The sequence below is a fragment of the Falco peregrinus genome, chromosome 2, assembly GCF_023634155.1.
Source record: "Falco peregrinus isolate bFalPer1 chromosome 2, bFalPer1.pri, whole genome shotgun sequence".
Taxonomy (NCBI): Eukaryota; Metazoa; Chordata; class Aves; order Falconiformes; family Falconidae; genus Falco; species Falco peregrinus.
The window spans coordinates 121,936,032-121,960,816 of record NC_073722.1 but is presented as its reverse complement, the minus strand read 5'-3'; the positions used below and the strand labels follow the sequence as shown (position 1 = coordinate 121,960,816).

The window sequence follows — 24,785 nt, the reverse complement described above, 5'->3', positions numbered from 1 at the left end:
TTCTGCAGGTACACACTGAAGACAGTTTGGATTTCAACATGACTTGCCAATGGACCAAACTCTGCAAAATTTCTTAGATACAGTTAACAGATAAAGATTAATACTATTTTATATAAGATCTTTTCCAGTCATAATTAATGTTTTAATTAAACCAGTTTATGGAGAAATTTGTTTTCATTGAAACAAAACCTATCTTTTTGGGGAAAATCACATTTATCGTAAAACCAAACAAGCAGCTGTAGTTTGCAGATTTAATAGCAATAAGACTGAAGTTTACTTGATTTTAGGGGAAAGTATTTCTAGTCAGCTCTAACAATAGGGAAAATTCCCTGTCATCATTCAGCCTGGCTGAATAAGGAGTCCTCAATTTATTCTAAAATACTTGTAAAAACTCAGACTTATAATGTCTCATAACATCATCCACTAAGTCTATACCAGAGAAGTTCTAAGAACAATGAAGGCAAGAAGTGCAAGAGAAGGCCTGTTGAGATCAGCAGTAAAGTTTTAACTCCAATCAGCAATATTTCAGTAAAGACGCACTATAATTGGACACGCCATCACATTGAGAACAAAGGAAACGGGTATTAATTCCTCAGTGACTTAGTAGCTACTCTTCTGTCATAGAAAGTATTGAGCTCAGTACAAGGTTTTAGGTAAATTCTTTGGAGACTTTCCTTATCATGAGCTTAAAACCATTAAGGTATCTTTAAAAAAATAAACCAGTACCACTTCATCAAGTATGTGGAAAAAGTACAGACAAGAATGTCAAGCTACTTCCAAGACAGTCAATTAAATTGTAACATGCATGTGCAGGCCAAATTTCTTCCATCAAAAGGAACAGTCTCTGTGAGACTATTTAGTTAGATGAATCACTATTTAACTAGAGCCTCTGACAAGATACAGTCAAATCAAATTCTTACAGAGAAGATACAGTCATGATACCACCATTTTTCTCTTCAAAAAGGCATCATAATCAGTTTATGAAGCATGCAAAAACTCTAGCTTGGTGCAGTGCTGCAGTTCCCCATAAATATTATAAAAACTAGAAGTGCTGTTGCTATAACAGGTACGTAAGCTTTGAATTAATTGCTGAGTATTGCTTGGAAAGTGTACTGAGAAATAATTGCAGGTTAATACCAGGTTTCATAAAATCCAAATGATCCTGGTTTATTCCATTTGCCATGGTAGTCTGAGTTTGGTAGCACAATGCAGAGTTCCTTTTCTCTTGGCTGGAGCTGATTTGTCCCATTCAAATCTGGTCTCATAAAGTTTTTGGTAATGCCAAAATTTACTTATTCCTTAGTTATCAGAAATAAACACGCACACTCCTTTTTGCTGAGTCAAGTGAAACAAAAACTTTTTGTAAAACCCAGTTTGTTACAGACTGTCATAAAACTCTATGCATACTCATCCAAGGTTGCCAATTCTTAGTACTGGGTTTGCTCATGTGTAAGTGCAGGTAAGTTGTTGCTATTGACACCCTCTCATAAACAGACTCTTGAAAAAAACAGTAGAAATATAAACAGTTCCATAAATAGAAATTAAAAACACCCAGTCTTAAATACGATTACTTGTTGGTAAGGATGCCCCAGTAAAAGATACAATCAAAGTATCAGTATATACTTGGATTAAAATATCAGTGCATACTTGGAGGCAAAACAGAAGTGTTTACTCCCCTAAAAATATTTGAAATGCCATTCTTCAAATAAAATATTCCACATATTTAGAGAACAGGAAAGAAACGATCTGCTTATGCATCACATTAGAGGAAACACAATTTTCGTTATTCAAAGATGAAAAATTGTGTCCAAAAATGCGTAATCTGCTCATCAGACAAGTGAACTATGTAAGAAAGTATTTGAAAATACTTACATCCCGTGGCTCCACTTTGCTTTCCCCCTCACCAGATAACTCTGTTTTTTACTTCTGCTGTTATTCAAGCCTCAGATGAAACAAACTGTCTTTGACATGATGCATTTCCTCAGAGCTGCTTTGTCTGTCTGCAGTTCCCCAGATGAACACTGTTCCAATAATTTATATCAGTATTGGAGTTCTGTTGCTCCCCTAACACAGGCAGTGCCTCCACTCTGTCATCTCCCACTTACTGAGCTTCTGCAGAAAAGAAACAATAGATGAGAAACTGACAACTGATAGTATCCAACTACTCAAGGAAAAGCAACCTGAGACCACAAAGTAACACATTAGACTGTAATGGTATACTACAGTATGTCATCTGTCCTCCAGTGGCATTTTGAACCCCCAGAAAAACTATAAAATACTGCTAATAAGTGTCTGAGGGCACAATACCACTGGAAAAGGATTTTTAAACAATCAGTATCATGGATATCATGGTATTCAAAAGGTAGATGCTCCTGCAAAATGATATTATTACTTACTAAAAGAAAAAAGTCTCAATTTCTCCTTAGGAGGAGAACCACAAAGGCTGAAGGAATCCTGACAGGTACTATGTTCCACTTCAATAAGTTAAATTACATTGTTGATGTTAGCACATAATGCTGACAATTACATTGCATGAGGATCAGAAGCAGTGTAACAGTATAAATAATAAATCTTCTGTTTAAAAGAAATAACAGGAAATAATTTTAATGTTCTGGTGAAGGGCCATCTTTTTGATACAGCTTCCAAAAATTTATTCTAGTATATGAGAGACCTTAACTACAATAACTTCTGCAGTGAAACAAGTGAAGAGATTAATTGTAACATGAATCTTCAAGTCAAGCTCTCCATCAAAAACATGTCTCCACAAGATTTAGTTATATGAATCAATAGTAATTTCCTTGGGCCTACTAATTTGTGCAGTGGTGAATTTCATTCCTGGTAAAGGATTTCATAGAAACTTTACCAGATAGCTAAGGTTAAGAAAGTATTCAATTTGAATGGAAAGTTCAGATAAGAGTTTAGATTTCTATTAGACAATAATCAATGCACTAACATCTTTTAATAACCACAAAAACTACTGGAAGAGGCAGTTCTGTTACTACTTTTTTAGAGTTTCAGTAAAAGTCATTTTTATAGACAGGACTAAACATTTCTAACACTTACTTTACAGCCTCCTCTGGGATGGTATATACCACTGCCAACTCAGCACCACTTCCTAACACTTTAATTGAAAAAAGAAAGAAATGTTAAGTGGCAGAAGAAAAGTTTAAGTGCCTTGATTCATTTTTCCAAATTGGAACCTGATTGCAATACTTGAGATAACACAGCTTTTATAGTTTTTCGAATTGCAATCAATGACTTGGCATTTCTGTCCTCCACCCTCTTTGCAGAGTACACAGTATCCAAATCTTGGTATTTGAAGCACTTAAAGGGAAGAAACAATCACTTAAAGACAGAAAGAACATAAGGATATAATTCCAACAATGTCATTAAATTCTCAGGAAAAGATTCCTGCCTAATAGTCCTCAAATATAGCGCTCAGATCCAGAAGTCTTTAAGGACATAAAGCAAAGATATTATGGAGCCAGACTAGAAACACTTATTACCATGACCTCATTCACATGGCAGTGTTGGAGAGCAAGGAGACAAAATAATTACAGTTAGAAGGCTTTAAGCATGACCTTCTATGGACAAGCCTAGCCATTCAGTTGCTATTTGCACCCCCCTGGCTAGATAGTAAGCTGAAGGAAAAGAGAGGAGAAAGGAATCTGGTAGAAATTTCATTGTACCCCATTCCCTGAATGAAAGATCTAGTGCACTCTAAAAAGAACCTGTTTTGCTAGAAATCTTTGTTCCTTTTACTTCATGTAGAGAACTGATAGAAGGTAAACCATTTCACAACTTATGTAAAGAAACACCCTCCCACACACAGAGTCAAGCTATTTACAACTATTAATAGAACAGATCTTGACATGCTAGAGATGCAGCACATATAGCTAGAAGCAGCAGTGGAATATGTCTTATATTACAAGTGGAAAGCAAAAAACAGAGACGAAAGTGAAATAATTACTACTTGGAGACCCTTTTAGAATGGACAATGAAGCAAGGTTTTGAGGCACATACCGAATTGTGCTCAAGGCCTAGAGCAAAGGTTTTGGTCATGAGACCTCATAGGAATTACAGTAGAATGTGTAATAAATGAAGCCTTGAGAGTCCCAGCTGAAACATTTTCCAAGCCCATACTATTTTGTCATAAAATTCCCAAACAGTTCCCCATCACCAAGAGCAAGCCATAGTGATGTTATCATATGGAGGGAAGGTCAATAAATATTTTTACATATAGACAGAATAAAATTATTAATTTAGAAGATCACAAGGTTCTTGAGACCTTCAACCAAAGAACTTGAAAAATATATTATGCTTCATTTTAGCAATAGGCCACACAGCACTTTCAGGAGTGATTCATGCTCAGTTAAATTAGGCTTCTAAATCACTTAGGTGCATCTGAATTTTTTCTTGAGATGAAGTCAATTTACGGAAAGAATGTATAACCAAGCTTTTCTTAAACAAGCACCAAGTAATGTAATTAGGCTAGAAAATAACAGAGATGTGAATATTACTTGTCAAAAAATCAGAAGGGACAGTTGGCAGGATTTCCTATGACTTTAGGCAATCCTCAGAAGAAAACGAATGATACTATTTTTGAAGCAACTGCTGTTTATAGTGTTCCCCTTCAGATCTCTACTTCTAAGTTTCAGCCCATAATGCAGCAGAGAGCCTCTGCTGACACAAGAAAATACTTGAGTCAGTATTTTCCTTTCCAATTCTTCAGCTGACCTAAGCAGCTCCTGACACTTCCCAGGCTAAGATGACTCAGCACTAGCATTAGATAACATTTTCTTAATTCCATCCTAAAGTTCAAATAACAGTCTTTCACTCCTTTCAAGCTCAGACCTCAGAAGACGTCTCACAGCTCCCTGGCTCTCTGAAGCACCAACAATTCAGCTTTACTAAGGAAGTCTCAGACAAGAATGAGTCAGACATTGACATACAAAGAAAGCAATCTCCTGCTGCATCTATCATTATGTAGGAAGACTTTTACAGAAATTCTTTATTTCAGGCTCCCATGCCTTTGTCATCCAACTGTAGTCCCAATTCAAGTTGAGTTTTCCCTTTTCAGACCCCTCCTGGAAGCTCACCAGCTGCAGCAGGCAACCCAGAACTGCTTTACTGGGTCTCAAACCAGACACGTTTACTGTTTTCATTAATCCTAGGAGTGTAGTTTCTAAGGGCTCAATTCAAAACCCAATTTTCTCAAAATACTAGCAAAATAGATATCAGAATTAGGGAGACATTAAATCTACTGAGATAAAACCAAAATGGACATTCTCCATTTCCTGAGTAGTTGTACATGTCAGACATGTACATGTAATGAAGACATGTACAAAATGAAGACAGAAGGTTCTGCCAGAGTTTTGACAGATCTCATCTGGACCTGATCAACACACACTGAGATTCTTTCACAGATTCAAAGGGGAATTAGTGAAATGCATCTGTATATGGAGCACATTTATATCACCAATTCTAACAGTCCCCTGTAAACCTACTAATTTTTGCAAAGGTGTGTGTCATCCACTGAATACCAGCAGCACCACCTTATTCAGAAGTATATTACCAATATCATGAAATTCCAAATCAATCCGGCTGGGATATTTTCCCTGTCAAAAACAGCAACACTGGCTTTTGTTTGGAATATCTAACCTTTCCATTTTATGAGCAGCATCATTCTACTTCAGGGATAGGGAAATCAAGTCACAAGACAGGTACAGCTTAAGTAAAAAGTATCGAGTAACTCAACAGCTTAAGGCAGGATTTGAACCTAAATATTTGAAGTTACCACCCAGTTCCTTACTAACCAGCCTGTCCAGACAGCTAACAGTGTTCCACATCCCGATGTCAGTTACAACTTCATCTTCAGATGACAAGTTCAAACCTCCAGCAGCCAATAGCTGTGTGTACCTTCTGCATGCACTTTTACTGACTCTGAATTATTAACTCTGCTGGAGCATCTGATCAGTCTTAGCTATTTTTGGCTGGTATTCACAGCTCCAATTGAGTAGACTCTGGCGAGTACACCTGGCAACACTGGCTCAGAACAAGGCTGACACAGACACACAACACAAACAGGAAGAAATGGAGTGAGTGCCTGGGTGTTATTGATATAAGATTGTATTTTTACTAGGCTAATAAATACAGTGTCTGCTCATTCCTGTAGGTGTGTGGAAATCTCATTTCACAATGTCACATTCCTGAAGAGCACAGTTGGCATAATCCAGATAATGTACTTCAAATACACATATTACCTTGTCATTTTATAAATTAGACTACAGCAGATTTAAGAAATAAGTAGGGGAAAGGTAATCCCATGGAAAGCTGCTATCTTCACTTCTGATGCTGTTTTAGCCACCATCATTCCTATCAGGCCAGCCTAATTGCTTTGTTTTTGTGGGCTCTTAGGGAATAACATTACTACGAGTTTGGAAAAAATAACAACATTGACTGTGCTGACTTTTGATCACTCACCACCTAGCCAGGAGCGTCAGACCTATTAAGTGTCCCTTCTTTGCCAAAAATTAATGAGCCAAAAATAAGTACCAGAGGATGGAATCAGCTCTGTCTCAGCTGTATTCAATGCCACAGTCACACAGGAGGATGAGGAAAGGGAAAAAAGGAGTAAAAGAAGAAAGCAAAGATTAGTGAAAATTGCTTTTCATTATTAAGTATGAGCAACTACTAGAACCATATGAAACTCATGGTGGTCAAAGTGAAGACTGATAATTTTAGATTTTATTGAACAAAGTTTCAAACAGATTCAGTGTTAGGAAAGACCAATAAACAGCTCCTTTTGCTCAGCATGTCACATACATGGAGCTGATCAGAAAAAGAGTCTGGAAGAGGAGCTAGCTTTGTATCAGACAGTTCCAAAAACTAGCTTCTAAAACAGCACAAACTAACCCTTTGTTTCCCTTTGAGTCTTTAATTTGGTAGATCCTAGTGAATTTTCATGAAATTGCTGTTGCTCATGAGCCTTCCTCAACTGAAGCTGTGTAGTACAGTACTACTCCAGAAGTTCCAGCTTCAGATCAAACACCTGTTTGCTTCCTTTAAATTTAGTTTCGCCTCAACCACATTAAAACTTCAATTTCTGTTACTTTACTCACTACCATCAACTGTTTTAAGGATTATAAACCTAAGTGCAGGATACTGTTTTTTGGCCTCCTGAGATGTAGTTAGATCAAATTCATGAGATGGAGATTAGACATAGTCTTAGTTTTATTGTTTAGTGGACTGAGTATATAGACAGAAATTTATACTGCAGTCTTAGAAGCTCACCTATTACAGTAAGTCTAAACTAAGTGCTTTGCATCTTGGAGCCAGATCCTGTCCCAATCTCTTTGATAAACTACTTCATGCTGAAAAAATATTAACCAGGCTTTTTCTTTCCTTCCTTTTTTTTTTTTTTAATTTTAAAACAAACACTCTAATGTCTAAAAATATCACCAAATTTTTTTTAAACTAATCCAAAAAAGCATGCTTTTTTAGTTGTCCAGATCTTACCAAATTTCCACAGGAATATAGAAGATTTTTTTAATTATTATTCAGCACTGTCACAGCCTCTTTTCCTTATATTTCCCAAGATCTTTTGGCAACAATAAACAAATAAGTTTTCCTTTTATGAAATCATCAGAAGTGCTCTCAAGACAATTAAAAGGAACTATACTGTTTGAAGTAACACTGTCATTATCCTCCCAATGAGCCCCTGTAATGCTGAGGTTATGGTAGCAGCAAAAGAACTTTAGTACAAGCAGTGACAGCAGGTCCCACAACTTTAGAATGTACTACATCAGAATGAAATTCCAAGAGGAAATTGCATCCATTAGGATTATATTCTTGAATCATTTGAAAGTCAATTCTTTCAAAAGAAATAAAAGGTCAGAAGCACTGCAGGTTTGCATTTCTCAGGAAAAGGTTCAGATAATGATCTCAGCCAGAACGGTTTAGAATTCAATCAAAGGCTTAAAACACAAATTTACAAAAGCCGAAGAAGTAATTTTGACTTATCTAATGTTTTGCTTAGGAAAAAATTAAATCTGAAGAATTTCAGAATTCAGACAATTTTGTACCCATTTTCCACATGAAGTGTCTTGCCTTTATTTGATACTACCATTAGATTTCTACATTTCTTTATAAGTCAGTAACTTAACAAATCTCAAAACATCTTCTAGTGTGTTTTGTTTCAATATTGGATGTAGGAAATGGATTGGCTAGCCACTCTCTCATGCCACAGCTAGTTCTTTCACAAACTGTGTTAAATAATATTTCTATTATTATATTTTAATGATAATCCTATTTTATATTATTATGTTGTGTAAAAGTATATACAGGCAATGCTACATTTATTCCAAGCCTCTGAAGTCATGCCCTAGCTGTAGTGTGAGCTGCTAAAGAGCCACCACACCACAGACCAGAGAGTCAAATTTGAATTGCCACTTATAGTATAAAACCTTTGCCTCTCCTCCATGTTATATTATGTTCTTTCAGAGAGGTATTGAAATAAATATTTACACAATCAAAATAGACACATGCATAAACATACTCCTGTATGGGAGGCTGTCTAGATGGTTTTCTGACCACATACATTTTAGTCTCATTATCTCGTTGTCTACAGCACTAGCATTATCTGAAACAAAATTTTTAAATGTGGCCATCAAGTGGCTGACGTTCAAAACTGCATCTTAAAATGTAAGCCGTTATTTTATGTGAGATGAATGATTGTCCACTGCAGTCCCCGGAATCTCACCTCATCTTCCCTCACAGCTCTGTCTCCAGCCAAGTTCCACAACCTGAAAGACCAGCTCTGCATTGGATTTTATCATACTACTGCCCTCCAGCCCCAGGGACTATGTCACTGTGGGAAAAGAGTATAGTAAAGAAGTTGTCTGAAACCACCATTAACCCTTCAAAGGATATAATGCTTGTCCCAAACAAATCTCTTGGGCTTCTGAGGCCCTGCTAGTATCTATGAGAGTGCACTTGCTGCATTTCATGGGCTTACAGTTTCATCCCTGGTTTCTGAGAGTTTTCATCTTCAGAATGCCACTTTAGTTCTGAGATTACATCCCCTTTCACCACCTGCACTGAACTACCCCTGAAACGGGCTTGAGTGTACTTCTGCTCTACCCTGTCACCAAAAGGAGACACTAATTTGTACCAATCTTCCCAGAAACTCACTGGAACTGTGACGTCTCAGAAGTGTTTCCTATGCCTGCACTCCAGCATGTGGTCTTTTAAATGGCTGAGAAGCTGGGACAAGGGCTGGCTGTTTCCCTGGTCCTGCCTGTGAGGACCAGGCGCTGCTCCAGTCTCCCGGGAAGAAGCCATGCTGCCCTGAGGGGATCTGGGCAGGCTGGACTGATGAAGCTTCTAGAAGGCAGATTGGAGAAGGATAGTTCACAGGTGACAAAGTGGGGCACCTCAGGATGAATGCAGCACCAGACCAGGGCTGGTCAGGAGAGCAGCAATCCCTCAGGTGACAAGAGTTTTCCTTCAGGTGACAGGAGTTTTCTCACAGCTGACAGGAGAAAAGCTTTCCCTTAGGTGACAGGAGAGAAGCTTTCCCACAAGTAATAGGACAGTAGCTTTCCCTTAGGTGACAGGAGAGAAGCTTTTCCACAAGTAATAGGACAGTAGCCTTCCTTCAGCTGACAGGAGAGAAGTTTTCCCTCAGCTGACAGTTTTACCCCCAGGTGACAGGAGAGAAGCTTTCCCTTAGCTGACATGAGTTTTCCTTCAGCTGACAGAAGAGAAGCTTCCCCTCAGGTGGCAGGAGAGAAGCTTTCCCTCAGGTGACAGGAGTTTTCCCTCAGGTAACAGGAGAGAAGCCTTCCCTCAGGTGATAGAAGATTTCCCACAGGTGACAGGAGAAGCACTTTCCCTCAAGTGACAGGAGAGAAGCTTTTCCTCAGCTGACAGGAGAGAAGCTTTCCCTCACAGGTGATAGGAGAGAAGCTTTCCTTCAGGTGACAGAAATTTTCTGCCAGGTGACAAGAGAGGAGCTTTCCCTCAGGTGACTGGAGAGAATCTTTCCCTCAGGTGACAGGATTTTTCCCTCAGGTGGCAGGAGTTTTCCCGCTGGTGACAGGAGAGGCGCTTTCCCTCACAGAAAGGCCTGAGCACCACAGGGTAGGCAGCACATCAGTGTTGTGCTGAGGGCAACCTGGGAGGAAAACCCCCACTGTTCCTGCTGGAAGGTTTGATTATAAACTCCTTCATCCACTTCAGGCTTTGTGCCCAACAACAGTGCCACTTTGCTTGCCATCTTACTGATCTGGTGGTGCTTCCTTAGAAAATTCCAGATGGTTTTAATGGTCAAGGGCTGGTCTAGTAACAGGTCTGAGATTTCTTCTGTGGCATGGATGACATTTTGCTGCCATGTTGTTGTTGATTTTGATGTAATTTCTTCCCTTCCCTGCCCAGAGCAAAACTGGTGCTCAGAGGGAAGAATCAGTCAGGGAGGGCAGAGGAAGGGGGTTATTCATTTGATATTCTGTATGTATTAGCAGATTAAAGGAAGGGACCCTTTGTTGCTTTTTCAGGTATTGTCTTTTGGGGTTTAAATTTTGTGCTTTTATTGGGAGATGAGGAAACTACCCTTTTTTTCTGATTTTTCTGTAGCTTGAAAGGGGTTAAGGAAGAAGCTGCACGCACAGCATATCCTCATCCCAAGATGAGGTTTTTTTCCATGTGGTAAATTAAAAGTGATTTAGCATAAACAGCTAAAAAGGGGGAGGAAGGGGCTGCAATGTGACACATGCAGTCATTGTCAAAGATTTCCGTTGTTGAACTGTTACTTTGCACATTTAGCTGCCAACATTACATGGAAAATGTTGGGGAGGAAGGAAATTATCCTGTTCAGTTTCTGCCATTGCTTTTATCTTGATTCCCCGGGGATTTATGGGGGCAAATTCTAGCTCAGACAAGGGCCAGGAGGCCATCTGACTACAAGAAGTGGAACTGAGGAAGAGATTTTTAGTGAGTTTAATAAACACTGTAATCAGTGGTAGTTATAGCTCAGGTATCAGGCTCTGGTTCCCTGCCCAATGTTGTTTTGCTTTGACCACTGTTACTTTCTTACAAACACATCTACATCCAGATAAAAGCTTTTTTGTAACTTTTATTTATTTGGAGGTTTCTGCATGTAATGGAAAAGCTTTAAATGGTAGATGCAGAATCAACTTTGGATCTAGGCAAATTTTGCACTCACCAAAACAAATTTGAGCCAAATTTAGAAGTAGTGCCATATGACATGCTCTTGGGGAGTGAGGGGCTGGCTGTAGGCCCAGATCTGACAAAGTTCTTTTGCACATTTTTATCTTTGTACTCTGTGAACAGTCCCACTGATCATTCTGTCAACCTGAAGTACTAAAACAACATCAGGCTGGCCTTTAAGATTTAAAAGATGTGATCTTTAAACCAAAGAACTTTGAAAAAAAGGTATTTTTGAAATGTCTTTCTGTTTACTGAGCCTTAAGGAAACATCTGTGTCATGTTTTCCAGTCTTTTTCTGTGCAATGACAGAAACATAGGTTTTTTCCCCAAATGAATCTGGAAGTTCTCATGCAGACTTATGACTTTCAGAAATGGGACTTTAGGCAGATGTCATACATTGTAAGATTCTTGGTAAGAACTGAGTTGACAACATAGGCAACACAGCACTGAGTCACTGAAGCACTTGCTTAAAGCTTGCAGAATCAGTGCATTGGGTCATAACTTCTTGGGGGCCAGAGTCATTAACTGTATTGTGGCTAAGTGGTGTACCTGCAGTTATGTGTAAGCATGTGTAGCTTCAGTCTTCTGTCGATTGCTTTATGTATCTGCTTCAGTCTTCTCATTGTACCAGTTTCAGTCCCTCATGCAGCTGGTCCAATGAAAGTACCAGTGAATTAAAAATAATTACACACCAATGACTGATGCTCTTATCCTGTGGAAATCACAGGGGAATGAGTAAGAAGATGTCAGAGAGTCAGGTGTCTTTTGGAGAAAGCCAGCATACCCACAGAAGCAAGAAAAAAAGCTTTGAAAAATACTATGGAATTTCTCCAGAGAACAACCAGAAAATTAAATGTTGTATAAATGAGGACAACAAAATTAGTGTGTAGCTGGAAACAACAGAGATACAGGCATTCAAAGGGTATTATTGATGTATTTTAATCAAAAAGCAGCTTAGAGGCTGACCTAAAGTGTTGGCAGTGAAATCAAGCTAAATACAAAAATGTTTGTTTTACGTACACCACTTCGCAGTCCCAGCTGAGATCAGCCAATACTGCTACAAGGTTCTATAAAGAGTGTAATTACACAGCCTCTGTCCCAAATGTCTTGCTGTTTTAGTGTAACAGAGAGTGAGTTTTACACAGGGAGAAATATAGCATATAAAAAATGTGTTTTCCTCTGTGAAATAAGAAATATTATGAGAGAGGAGCTGAATACAGATCTCAAGTCTGAAGGGAATACTATATCTACAAGAGCATTCTTTCTTGCTGGTTTTGTGACAATCCACATAGTTACATTTATTGTATAATGGAAATATATTTATTGCCATTTAAGTAAATAAGTCAGTTGAATACATATTTACCATATATTTTTTTTAATTTCTGTCTGTCCTCCTATGTCTATGTCTATGTGTCCACTGTAATCATCATAAATGCCCATGGTAGGATGAGAGTTGATTACTACAGGGCTAAACAACACTGTTGCTGCCTAGTTCAGTGTACATTTGAACACAGACAGCAAATGTTGAATGCAGTTTGATTTTCATATATTAAAATTCCTGGCTGGACTATTAAAATCTATTTTCATAACAACAAAGTGGACAAAGGGAAATGAAAGCAGTTTTGCTGAACCTGCAAGACACAGATAAACAATGAAGCAGAACTCGGCCAAAAAATCACTGTTTCTATGGGCAGGGCCCACAGATAAAGTTAATGAACTGTCAAAAACATACTGTGGCAGTACCTGTGTCTTTTCACACCACAGAAAATGTATTTTCCCTTGCAAGTTACTATATTTAGCCAACCTCCCTCTAAGCTTAATTATTTACAGATTCTAATTACTGATTTCTCCTACTGAACCTTCCTTAAATACATCCTTCTTTTGGGGGGAGACTGGGTAAAAGTGTTGCAGCATGTTTAGGAGCTCTGTGTTTCGCTTGGGATTGGGAAGGCCTCAGTATAAAAGTGATTCTGCTCACTTTTCCTTCAAAAGACCCTGATATGTTAAAATCGGTCACCTCTTCCCTTTTCACAGTAAAAGGTAACTTTCCCCAGAATTCTTTGGGAAGGTTTCTTGTGTCTAAATTACTCCAGAAAAATCTTACAGAATGAAAAGTATCTGTGGTTTACAAGGCTTCTTCCAAAGCTCATCCAGCGCAAAAGCTTCCTTTGACTTTAAGAACACTATATTGGATCACTGAAGTCATCATAAATGACCTAAGAATTGTTTGGGAAAGGCACCTACTGTGTTAGACAAGTGGCATAGGACCCAAAATTCTAAAAATTTGACTCAGTAGGTTTTTGGCTTCATCAAATCACTTGTGAAGAGACACATACTAGGCTTTTACAACCATTGAAAGGAAAGCCTAAAGCGTGTTTTGAAATGCAAGCCATGGTCTCTTTCAGTATAGTCTGCTCTGAGTAGACAGAAGAGTCATAAATGTTTTCTGGGACAGCATATTTATTTTAATTGCTACTTCACTCAACAAAACCCTGATAAAATCCATAATAAGCAAAGCAACACTCCATAAGCTTTTTTTATGGTTGCAATATACAGGGATTCCCGTTTGTCTTGCTGGCATTATTTATATGAAACCTTCTACTACATACAGGTTAGAGCTTAATTTCAGAATTTTATAACCAACCCTGACTAAACAATGCCCTATATTGTAGTCACTTTATTAAAACAATTGGAATATGATCCAATTGTAATTTTATATAATAATACTCTTGAGGAATAGTTTTCTACTGTTACTGTGATGATGGCTATTAATTCTCAGTTGCTTAGCATTCTGGCACATACATATATGTATACATGTGCACAATTATAACTGGGGCCTGGCTACTTGCCAGATTAACATACTAGGGACAATGATAAAGGGAATAAATTTTACTCCAATAATATAATGTAGTCAAATACTGTAATCAACCCTTTGACCTCAGACCTTTGGGAAATGCCTTAAGTCATACATAGTTCACACCACCTTCGTGGCAATCATGAAACCTGTGCAGGAAGTTCTATCTAGAATTGCTCAGGTAAGCGTAACAGGTGAGGCTGCTGGTGTAGGGATGAAATGAAATAAAGTCCTCTGCCCAGACAGTTGCCATTACTCACTCTGTGCTTATGGTAGGGACAGAGGAAGAGGGGGGAAAAATGATGACTGGTAAAGGTTCAGTTAAAACAGTTACAGGAAACAAAGAAGTTGGTACAAGGGGAGGACAAGTGAATTACTGCACTGTTTTAACCACTCCATCGGGGCTTTTGAAGCAGGAGTTGCAAATTAGCACAGGCAATACTAAGGCTTGGAGCAACCCATAGCCACTAAATATGTGCAGGAAATTACATGCACGTATCTCCAATCCCCACAGTAATAAGAATCAACTATATTCTTGGTCATTGCAGCTGATGTATCAGGAATACTCGTTACCTTGAAAGACAGAGATGTACCTAAGCAAAATTAATTTCGGCTTTGATTTTGGGGGCAGCTGGAAGGAATTCTTACTTCCAGAGTTTTTTCACTATAGATGGATAATTATAATAAACACCCCTACTTCTAGTCAAGACAATTTTAAACAGCTAAATCAGAGCTTCAGAAATTAGAGATATTATTTATGCAGCTGAATTGTTGTATTGAGAAAAATATAGCTTGGCTTGTAAACATGTGGTGGCATAGAGAATACAAAGTGTTTTTTTGTGAATCCATTGGTTTAGTTTCCTGGGATTCTGTCCTTAGCTGAGGGTTAAATTTATGTGTTTGCACAAAGAAGGTAGTTGAGTACATGGTCTTGTGTTAACACTGAGGTTGAGAAGAGGAGGGTAAGCTATTGGCTGAAGAGTTGCAAACTGTTTGATTCAGGCCGTTACCTAATTTCTCAAATATTCAAGTGTTGCAAAAAAAAGAGTACTTCCTTTCTCCAACTGTTCTATGGAATAAGAGTCTCACACTAAACGTTTAGTTTTTCTGTGTTTATGCACATTGCTCAATATATTGTGGCAATGGCTTCATTATTGAGAAGTTTGGATAACCTGATTTGTCCAGTTGGTTTTCTGCTATTCAGATTTGCACTGCCCTAATAACCAAGACTGGTTATTCGGAGAAAATACTTCTGAGAAAAGTAACTATGGAAACTTGATTCAAATTTTTGAGTGCACACTTTGGATGCAGATTTTTCTTTTCTATGAAGAGGTGTGATTTTCATTAAGACCTGTCTTAAAATAAATCACAGAAACAAAGCAATTTCTTAGGCTGCAGCATCTAGAAGCACCAAGAGCTTAAGGCACAAACAGCTAATGTTTTCTGAAGTAAAAAATATGTAAAAGTTTTATTTTTTCTTCTCTAATTTATATATCACAAATTATAAAAGTTAGTCAAGCAGCATTTTCCTACGTATATTTCACTTTGAAGAAAGCACTTAATACAGGATATGTTATACTTGCAGTTAATATAGTAACATTTTTCTCACCCAAAATAGAGGCTGAGCAGGAAAATCATTAGAAAATAAACATTTTTTTAAGAAATGAAAGCTATTTTTATTTTGTTTTCTGTTTGAATTTATCTTGAGACTGCGCAATCCTTTTATAAAACTAAAATACTGCATAGGAAGACTGACAGTTTGAATTTTAAACTCATCTCCTTATAAACTGTTTTAACATAGGTACCTGTGAAGTGTGAATAGCATTTCCTCAGATGCTTCTTCGAGTATTTGATGGCTTCTCTGTGTAAAACTATTAGTAAACAATTTAATGTTTGTTTTTAGTATGAAAATATGGAGGATTCTTGCATGACTTGATAGCCAAATCTCATCGGTATTACCACACTGCCCTCTGGAGTACAATGACAAAGTATGTGTATGATAAAAGTTTTATAGGCATCTGTTGTTCCTTTTTTGCCTACAGAAAAATTATCACTGGAATAAGTAAAGCCTTGGTTAACTTATTTCTTAAGTCCTTTCTTAATGTAACAAGGTGCCTTTCTTTAGGTGTCTAAAGACTTCTGAAAATCTACTTTTTTCAAGTTTAGAGTTTCAGGTCAGACATAAAGAAAATGTAAGCTAATTGACAGGAACTGCAGATCATATGCAGGCTGACAAGTCATGAAAAATTAAGATCGCTGACAGGAGTCTGCAACAGAGTATAGTGGGAACATTTAACTGTGTTTCAGTATAACCAAATAAAATATCATATCTATGCAAAAAGCTACCTGTGAGAAAGATCTGAGAATTCTGTGGAGGGCTCAGCAGAACATGACTTTCCTCCTCTATAATCTCTTGGCCAACAGAGTGAATGCAAATACTTGTGTTTAGGAAAAGGAGATGCTGAATATAAGTAGAGGGATTATATTGTCTTTGTATTTGGCACTGGCGGTACAACTCTTGAAATCTTTGCCAGATTCAGGTGCTATACATCTTTAAAATTGCTGAGAGTCTGGGCAAACTTAAAGTAAGAGCCACAGAAATGATGAAAAAGATAACTAAAAGCTTTAATTTGCAGGAATGATGCAGTGTTAGTGCCTTTGTGTGCAGTGAATTCCTTTGTAGGTTTCTTTACCTTGATGCCAAACTTATCCCTACAAGACTCAGTAGCTACTAAATTTAGGCACTCTGTGGGGAAACGAGAGAAGTCCCAAGGCTAATGAAAGCAGTGGAGACATCAAGGCGTTAAACTGATAGGGAATGGAGCGAGAAAAGTATTAGGGAAGATGGACTCTAAAAACCTGGTAAAGGGGAATTCCCAGACAATGAGGAAGTCATATTTGAATTCTCACTGCAGGGGTGGGGGAAGAGAAGTATGACTAGATACACATTTGGTTTTTTTCAAAGGATATCATAACCTCTTACCAGCATTAAAGTGTAATTACTTCACAGTCATATTGTATAAGCAGGCAGCACTGTGACTACAGGTGGCTCAAATGTAGAATCAAGTCTCCTGAAGACTGTAGCTGTTCGGTTTTGCATTGGATCTTCATTATCCAAATTTTGCTTGGATAGCAGTTGATAAATGAGTGATGATCAGGTTGTTGGTGATTAAACCTAGTGTGGGTTGGTAGAAAAGGAAGGAAAATAAGTGCAGGTGTCCCACTGTTTGAATCCTAAGTAGACAGTACTGCCTCCTTTACTGTGGAGTTTGTCCTAGTAAAAGCTCACTCTGACTTTTTCGAAGGCTTAAGATTTTATCTCCCTCTGGCAGTTTTAGAAATACCACCCTGTATTAACAGTCTCTAATGAGGGAAGGTTTAATATTACTAAATAATTGTTTGGGGAACATATTCACCATACAAGTGAAGACTTCTTTGTGTGCATATGACCTGCACAGTGAAAAAAACATTATCGTTGTGTTCTAACCTTTCTTTAAGAAAAGATAACATCAGCAAATAAATCCACAATATCCTGGGAAAAATTTTTTAAGAGGATCCAAAAACAGATTGAAGCACAAAGGTAGCTTTACTAACAGCTTCTACTAAGATTAAATATATATATATAAATATATGTATGTATCTCCCAAGACAAAATACACAGCTTCATATAATCTGCTAAAGAGAAAAGTAAATATTTTGCAACCACAAATGAAGTCAAAGCATAACATTGTGGTGAGACTTAAGAGGAGTTAACAGACCAAAATGTCTCATTATTTCACAAATTATAGCAGCATGAAAAAATACTCCTTTAGTTTCAGGATACTTAGCTCTGTTTCATGAAATAAAAATATGTGGTAAAAACAAAGCACTGTTTCAAGTACAGCTTCAGAAGCTGGCTTAACTCAGTATGATAGGTGGGTAGACTGCAGCATGAGTGACACCAAGTCTGCACTTCAGGTATAAGAAATGTGTTTCTTTCCATATGCACTGGCATGCTGACAAAGCTTCATGCACCACATAATCTTATGCCCAAATGAAAGAGCCAAGCTTTCTCAAGCAAGGTGATACAGTTATTGCTTTAGGTTCCTTTTGCTAATGGTATGGATTGAAACATTAAGAATAAAAATGCATTTGGTAGCCTTGACCTGGTTTGTAGTGGATGCTGGGAGCCAAGTTCCGCCCTCAGTTACACCCTGCAGCTCCCCTGAAGTCCGTAGTGGTGCCAAGTGTAACTGAGGGAAGAATTCAGCTCTTCAAATATGCCCATGGTTACCCAGCCAACTGGCAGCAATTGCAAGGGAATAATAGGAGTGTTGAGGGCAAGAACTGAGGAGCCTTCGCAGGGCAGTCTGGAGGTCTGCACAGTGCTCGTCTACAGACTGTCTGGCCTCCTGAAGTCAAAGCTATTAGTTTTTCCTACTTGCTCAGATGTACAGCATACAAAAAAAGCCTTTCACTGGTGAACTCTGATAAATGCCCACCGTCGGGGCTCCTGCAATCTCTTAGTGCATTGTATCATCAGCCTTTTGTTTGTGCCAGACCTAACCTTGAAGTTTCATGGGGCAGAAAACAGATCTGAATACATTTCAAATTTCTACAACAGTGAACTATTATTGTTATTAACAAAGAAGAGCTGAGTAGCTTCCAGACTGCTTATGACACAGACAAACTCATCTTCTTGCAACACAGCTAGTTAGTTATTTAGTGCTTCATATTGCTCAAGTAGGGAATAGGCTTACTGGCTCATACAATGGCTCCCATCTGAGGGAACAAGAAATATTTTCATTTCACAGATGAGGAATCAGTATCTTAAAGTATTTGTCGGAAATCAAATCAGAAGAAAGGAACTGAAACTGGTATCCTTCGTTGTAGTGCCCTCATATGTTAGTTGTTAAACCACTTACCAGCTAGTGATACATCAGCTATTTGTAGCCTTGGTGAAGTCCTGGAGCTTTAGTCTTTCAGCACAGAAAAATTCTTGACACTGAATAACTGTGAGTTACGGTTTTAAAATGGAAAACAAAACATAACAATGTTTTTATAGGACAAGTGGATTCTTTGAACTGCTCATATAGCTGTGTACTATTTGAAAAGTGTAATCTTCACCAGAACCGGTGATTAAAATCCCCTGGCTCTCTATTCAGTTTCATGGACAGAAAAAAATAAAGATGTAATGAAAAATCAGATGGACTGAGCTAAGAGAGGCAGGCAGAGGGCAGTTATTGGGCAAGTAAGGAAAAAAAAATGTTCTTGCAAATGTACAAAGCATAACGCCTCCCTCCGCCTCAGATGCCAAGAATGACATCCTTGATGAATATTGTGAAAAGAAATTCTCTGTTTGTCTTGTAAGACCATCATGAAATGGAACTTCTTCCATGAAAGTAATGTGTACTATTTCATATACAGCTAACAAGAAAAGTCAGCAATGAAGTAGAGAGGGATACCACTCTAAAGCACTAGTGGGACCTACACTGGTGGTGTTTCTGTTGTAAGAGAAGTACTGCTTTATTACAATCCTCTACTTCCTCTGTTTCTATGAAGTTGGAATTTGACAAATATGCTCCCTAATTTTTCAGTCCTTTAGGCAGCAGTAAACACATACTGAGCCTTAATCAAATACAATACTATTGTTCTCTGGGATAGAGACAATACCACCAATAACTCTTTCATTATGTATGTTTTGCATGTGGAGACATCAGACTCTTATCAAGCCAAACTGCATCGGAGAAGCTATTTCTAATTTTGAATAAAGAAACTGATACTTATTTTGTTTCGACTGATGATCACTTTGTTTTGAAAAGCTCCTTAGACAGGCAAATTATTAAAAAGAATTGGATGGAATATCCACAGCTTATAGAGGTTAGAATTCAATAATCAGACTTTCAGCTGAAATAAATCTTTCTTGCTCCATTTAAAATAGTAGAAATGTTCTGATTTTTACCAGTTCACTCTTTCCCATCCCTTGCATTACATACACATTATAATTTGAAAGTCTTAAATACAGTAAATCAAACAGGCAAATACAGGAATAAACACACAGTGAGACATTAAATCTTTCTTAAAGGCACCTTTGTTCTGTGAGTTCTATAACTAAGAAATCTATAATCACTGTAATCATTTCTTTAGTGCTAAGCATGCAGATCATTCCATTTTCTCTGGGGCAAATTCGGAACAAATCTTCCCTGCAAGAGCAGATTTCTTCCACCTCCAACAGTTTATTGCAAAGTCTGACGTTCCCGATAATTACTGCAATTATACAAAAAGAATTTGCACTTGTATGGTATTGTGCAATCTAAAAGAAATCAAAGGGACACCACATATAATATACAAAGATCAAACTCGTACTTCCAGTCATTTCTGGAAGAAAATATAAAAGCATTTCTCTACAAGAAGCTATATACTTCAGTATTTAGAATGTGAAGCAAGAAATTATTCAACTTTTCAAATCTCAAGGGAATGTGAAGTGGGAATAACATTAATTGCTTAAGCAAGGATTAACCCATTAGATTCATAAATCAGTTTTTCTTATTTAAAGCACTTTTTTTTCCAATGAAACAAAACTCAGAATGGTTCAAAAGGTAAAGATTGATACATGCAATGTCCCGAGCTTTGCCCCAGTGCCTTCTAGGCAGCTGTTGTACAGCATGTTGAAAGACAACACCCAAAGGTGGGAGGACAGAGACACAAGGTACTCAGTTGTAAAATGAGTGCATTCTAATTATACTAAAAGATCCTATACCTTCAAATGGATGAATGTTGTTTATTGAATCACTCCTCATTGAAGAAACTGCCTTCCAATTATATTTTTTCTGTAAAGAGATTAATCTTCAATCTTTTCCAATTTTCATTGAAAACACTGGCTTTAAAATTCCTTTCTTTTCCACAAGAACAGACAATTGAAGGAAATTACATGAAAAGTAATTTGAAAGTAAGGAAACAGTCCATTCCTTCCTCATTGCTCTGTTAAAAATGGAGAAGGGCAGCCAAAAGGAGAACTGGCATTTTTTAGAGCTGTGTTTAAACATGATACTCTCCATATTACTGCATTAAGAGGACAGTCTCAGTTGGCTCATATTGTCAGAATTACATGGGAGTCAGAGGAGGTAGTGCTGATTGACACCAACTTTAGGATTGACTGAAATACTATAATGTTGGGCAGTTTGGTTTGTTTGGTTTTGTTCTTTTGTTTTCTGTTGTTTTTTTTAAATCAGTCTAGATGCTTCACTATGCATCAGGATGATATTTTAGAATCTCAGCGCTGAACAGTCACAGTTTCATGGCTCTCAGCATCTGTTATTGTGTACAGGCCACTGGTTGATATATATTAACAAAAATGGCAAGGGATGGAAAAAGGCAGAATTCACTTTTTTTCTGTATCAGTTTTTATACAGTACTGTATGCCATAGAGAAATAAAGTAACATAAAGACCAAGTCACTCATAAAGGTGGAGGGGTTTGTGTAGAAGCAACATTCATAGGTATAAGAAAAACAAATAAAATCTTCTCTTATACCCAGCACACATTCTAAGACAACTGAATAGATTTTCTGTGACCACTGTGTCATCATTTCATCCTCTTTTTGTAGAACTGGCTAAGAAACAACATGAAAATGAATACTCCCACAGTGCCACTGTCACAGAAGATGCACCCATATGATCTGCATACAGAAAACACTTTTCCCATAGCTCTCATGCATCCTGACAACCTGGACATATGTTACTTCTAGAAGCCTCTGTATTCATAAAATGGACGTGGGACAATGTGATGCTGGAGATATAAAGCATACTGTGGGATATGGTATACTGGTTTACCTCCTGCAGTTTTTCTGGGCAGAAGAATATCAGAGGTCCAGAGGAGAATCAGCATGATCTGAAGAACAGTTTAGAAGATGGACAAGGACATAATCTATCAGTATAGCCCTCTAAGTATATATCCTGAAATTTTAATGGTGTGTGGTTGTATCTTTTTGTATCTGAATTTTTAAGTCATTTAATCATCATCCTAAAGTGGCTTAGATTTTCATAAATACAGACATTCTTAGATTGATATGGTTTTAAAGGTTGATTTAAAACATTCTTTTCTATCAATGAAAGCACAAAACTGGGATATTTTAATCAAACAAGGAAGGTGTTATTTTCCTTAGAATCTCTAATGACAAATCTAGAAGAAAAAAAACTCCAGAGAATGGAAACTCGTATTATAGTCATGCTGAACATAATTGAACTCTAACAGTATAGAAGACAATTTGGTATACTAATCCTGGTAAAATATAATGTTAATCAGCCGCTGTGAAAAATCCAGTTCTGCAAGTACAATAAAAACTAAGTAGCAATCAGTTTCCCATGCAAAGCATCCTTCCTGGCAGATACAACTCAGGAAATATTTTAAATATGCAGACTGCTCACGAGTATTCTGATCTAGTTGGAGAGAAATTCATTACACCATACGTTATACATACAGACATTCTGTAATGTGGATGGTTCACTTTAAGGTATGCCATTTATTCCAATGCATATAGCTGATTAGCAGGGAAAAGACAAAATATTTTTGAGAAATGTTAGTAATTTTCTGATTGTTGAATTTACTTACAGTGATGGTGAGTTTACTGAGTTGCTGCTGGATTTTTTCTACAAAGGATACCTTGATATGCTTCATTCATGTGGAACATCTGAAATAAATAACAAGGAACGGATGGAATTTTTGAGAGAAAAAGAAAATAATGAAACGCCCACCATAAAAACTAATTCTCTATAAATAATCTGAATCAGGAAAACCTTTACCCCTGAGACAATCCAAGACTGCCTTTTTAGTAGCTCTTTCCCTTGTGACAAGAGCAAACTTTCCCATGCCACAAATCATTCCCGTCTATCATTTTGATATAATCTGAAGGAAAGACATTCTACCATCATAATGTGCTTCATTTTTTTCAGGCTCAGATAGGGACATCTTTGCATATTTTGTTGGTAGGACTTACTGAGCTTAGAATCAGTAATTACGACCTTTCTGCCTGTTTTTCGTACTTTAGACCAGCAATTTCATTTTTGTAGTACAGTCCTTGCTTAATTGTCTTCTCAAGCTTAATCCATTTCTGCTGATGTTCTTCTTTTGGATCAGCTTTTCCGGTTACCATTGTGTTGCATAATTTATATGACATCACGTGCATTGTAGAAGAAAGATGTTGGTCTTTGCAAAGATGACACATGAAAAGGTCCCATGGATCAGTATAGTAGTGCTGTTTATTCAGAAATTGAAGATTTTTTTCTGTTTCCTTGATAGAATGTCCTTTCCTTTAATCTTGTGAAGTAGTCTGTCTCGGTCTCTTCTAGAAGCTGATTTTAACTAATACCGATATGTGAAGAAAGCTGTTTCCTACATGCTTTAGCAGCCTCTCTTTTTGTATCATACCTATCATTAAGGTCACAGAACAAAAGCAGTTCCAGATCCATCATTAACAGCTCCCAGGATTTCCACTTCTGTTACTTGGTTTCTTATTCTGTTGCTGTGGTTGCAACAATAGGAAATTGTTTGACTTGAAAGCCATACTCTTCTATTAATGCATATCAAGCCTGTTGTGATAGTAACTTAGGAAAAGCGAATAGTTTCTCTTCAGTGGGAAATAACTACATTTGCCATTGTTTTTGGGTTATGTACATTGCAAAGAAAATACCTAGCTAATGGGCAGGTTTTTAGATGCTTTTTTCACTCTTTGGTAGCCTGAGGGGAGGCGTATTATTTGCCAGGCCAGGAGATTTGTATGCCTGGTTTGAGTTATTGACTGTGTGGGTTTCCACTTCACAAGGAATTCCGATAATAAAAAGCTCATTGCTAGCCAATGTTATTGGTCATCCACCTTGGGCAGATGCTAGAAGACGTGAAATGATACTGATCCTAGAATGTGGAAAGCATTGTCTCAGAAGAGACTAAATGATTACTTGCATATACATAAGGATGGGAGAGGGACCAGAAAAGGATTTAAAAAACAAGCTTGCAGGCCTTTGCTCAAGGAGATTATTTACAGATATATCACTGCTATATCCTGTGATAATAAAACAAATAGGTAATGACTCAGTCCTGAAATCATTGTAGCAGTGAGGATGACTTGCAGGATCAATGGTAAAGGCACAGCTTTGGCTGTTGAGTAGGAAGAAGACTAAAGGATGCCCCAAACAGTAGGCACATTCCAATTTTACAAAGCATACCACTTTGGGGTTAATTCTGAATTGTTCTTACACTCAGCAGTGCAAAAAGGCAACATTCCACTGGTTTTGTTGTTTTATAAAGGTTATAAAATGTTAGTCCAATGCAGGGCAAAAGGAAATGAAGATTTCATCTGTAATCTGCTTCTTATAACACCAGAGGGCTGTTGCAGATCTCACCAGCACTTCTATTCAGTATTTTTATTAAATTCAAGAAACAAATGTTACAAATTTGAATTGGATCTTACCAGTTTTAGCATTCCATTCACTATAAGATGAAGTTGGACTGAAGTATATTTTGCTAGACATTATTGTAGGGTTCTTGCACATTGCAAGGTAGAAGTGGCTAAAAATAAAAAAGGATTCTCTTTGAACTATCACAAAAGAATCACAATGGGCTGCTTTTCTATGTGCTTTCCTAGAAATTACTCTGAAGTATTTCTAGTTGCAAGCTATGTATTTCTATCAACTGGGAAAGAATGACTTCTTATAATACACTTTCAACAA

At 37.5% G+C, this 24,785-nt stretch overlaps 1 long non-coding RNA gene across 1 annotated transcript; it reads right to left on the bottom strand.

Annotated features, from left to right (window-relative positions):
- Positions 1–1,879: 1,879 nt before the first annotated feature.
- On the bottom strand, positions 1,880–19,134 carry LOC129783730 (uncharacterized). Its single transcript, XR_008745580.1, has 3 exons — positions 18,988–19,134; positions 17,067–17,258; positions 1,880–2,112 (listed from the first exon to the last, which is right to left on the bottom strand). It is a non-coding gene; the product is annotated as an uncharacterized LOC129783730 (long non-coding RNA).
- Between the last annotated feature and the right edge of the window lie 5,651 nt (positions 19,135–24,785).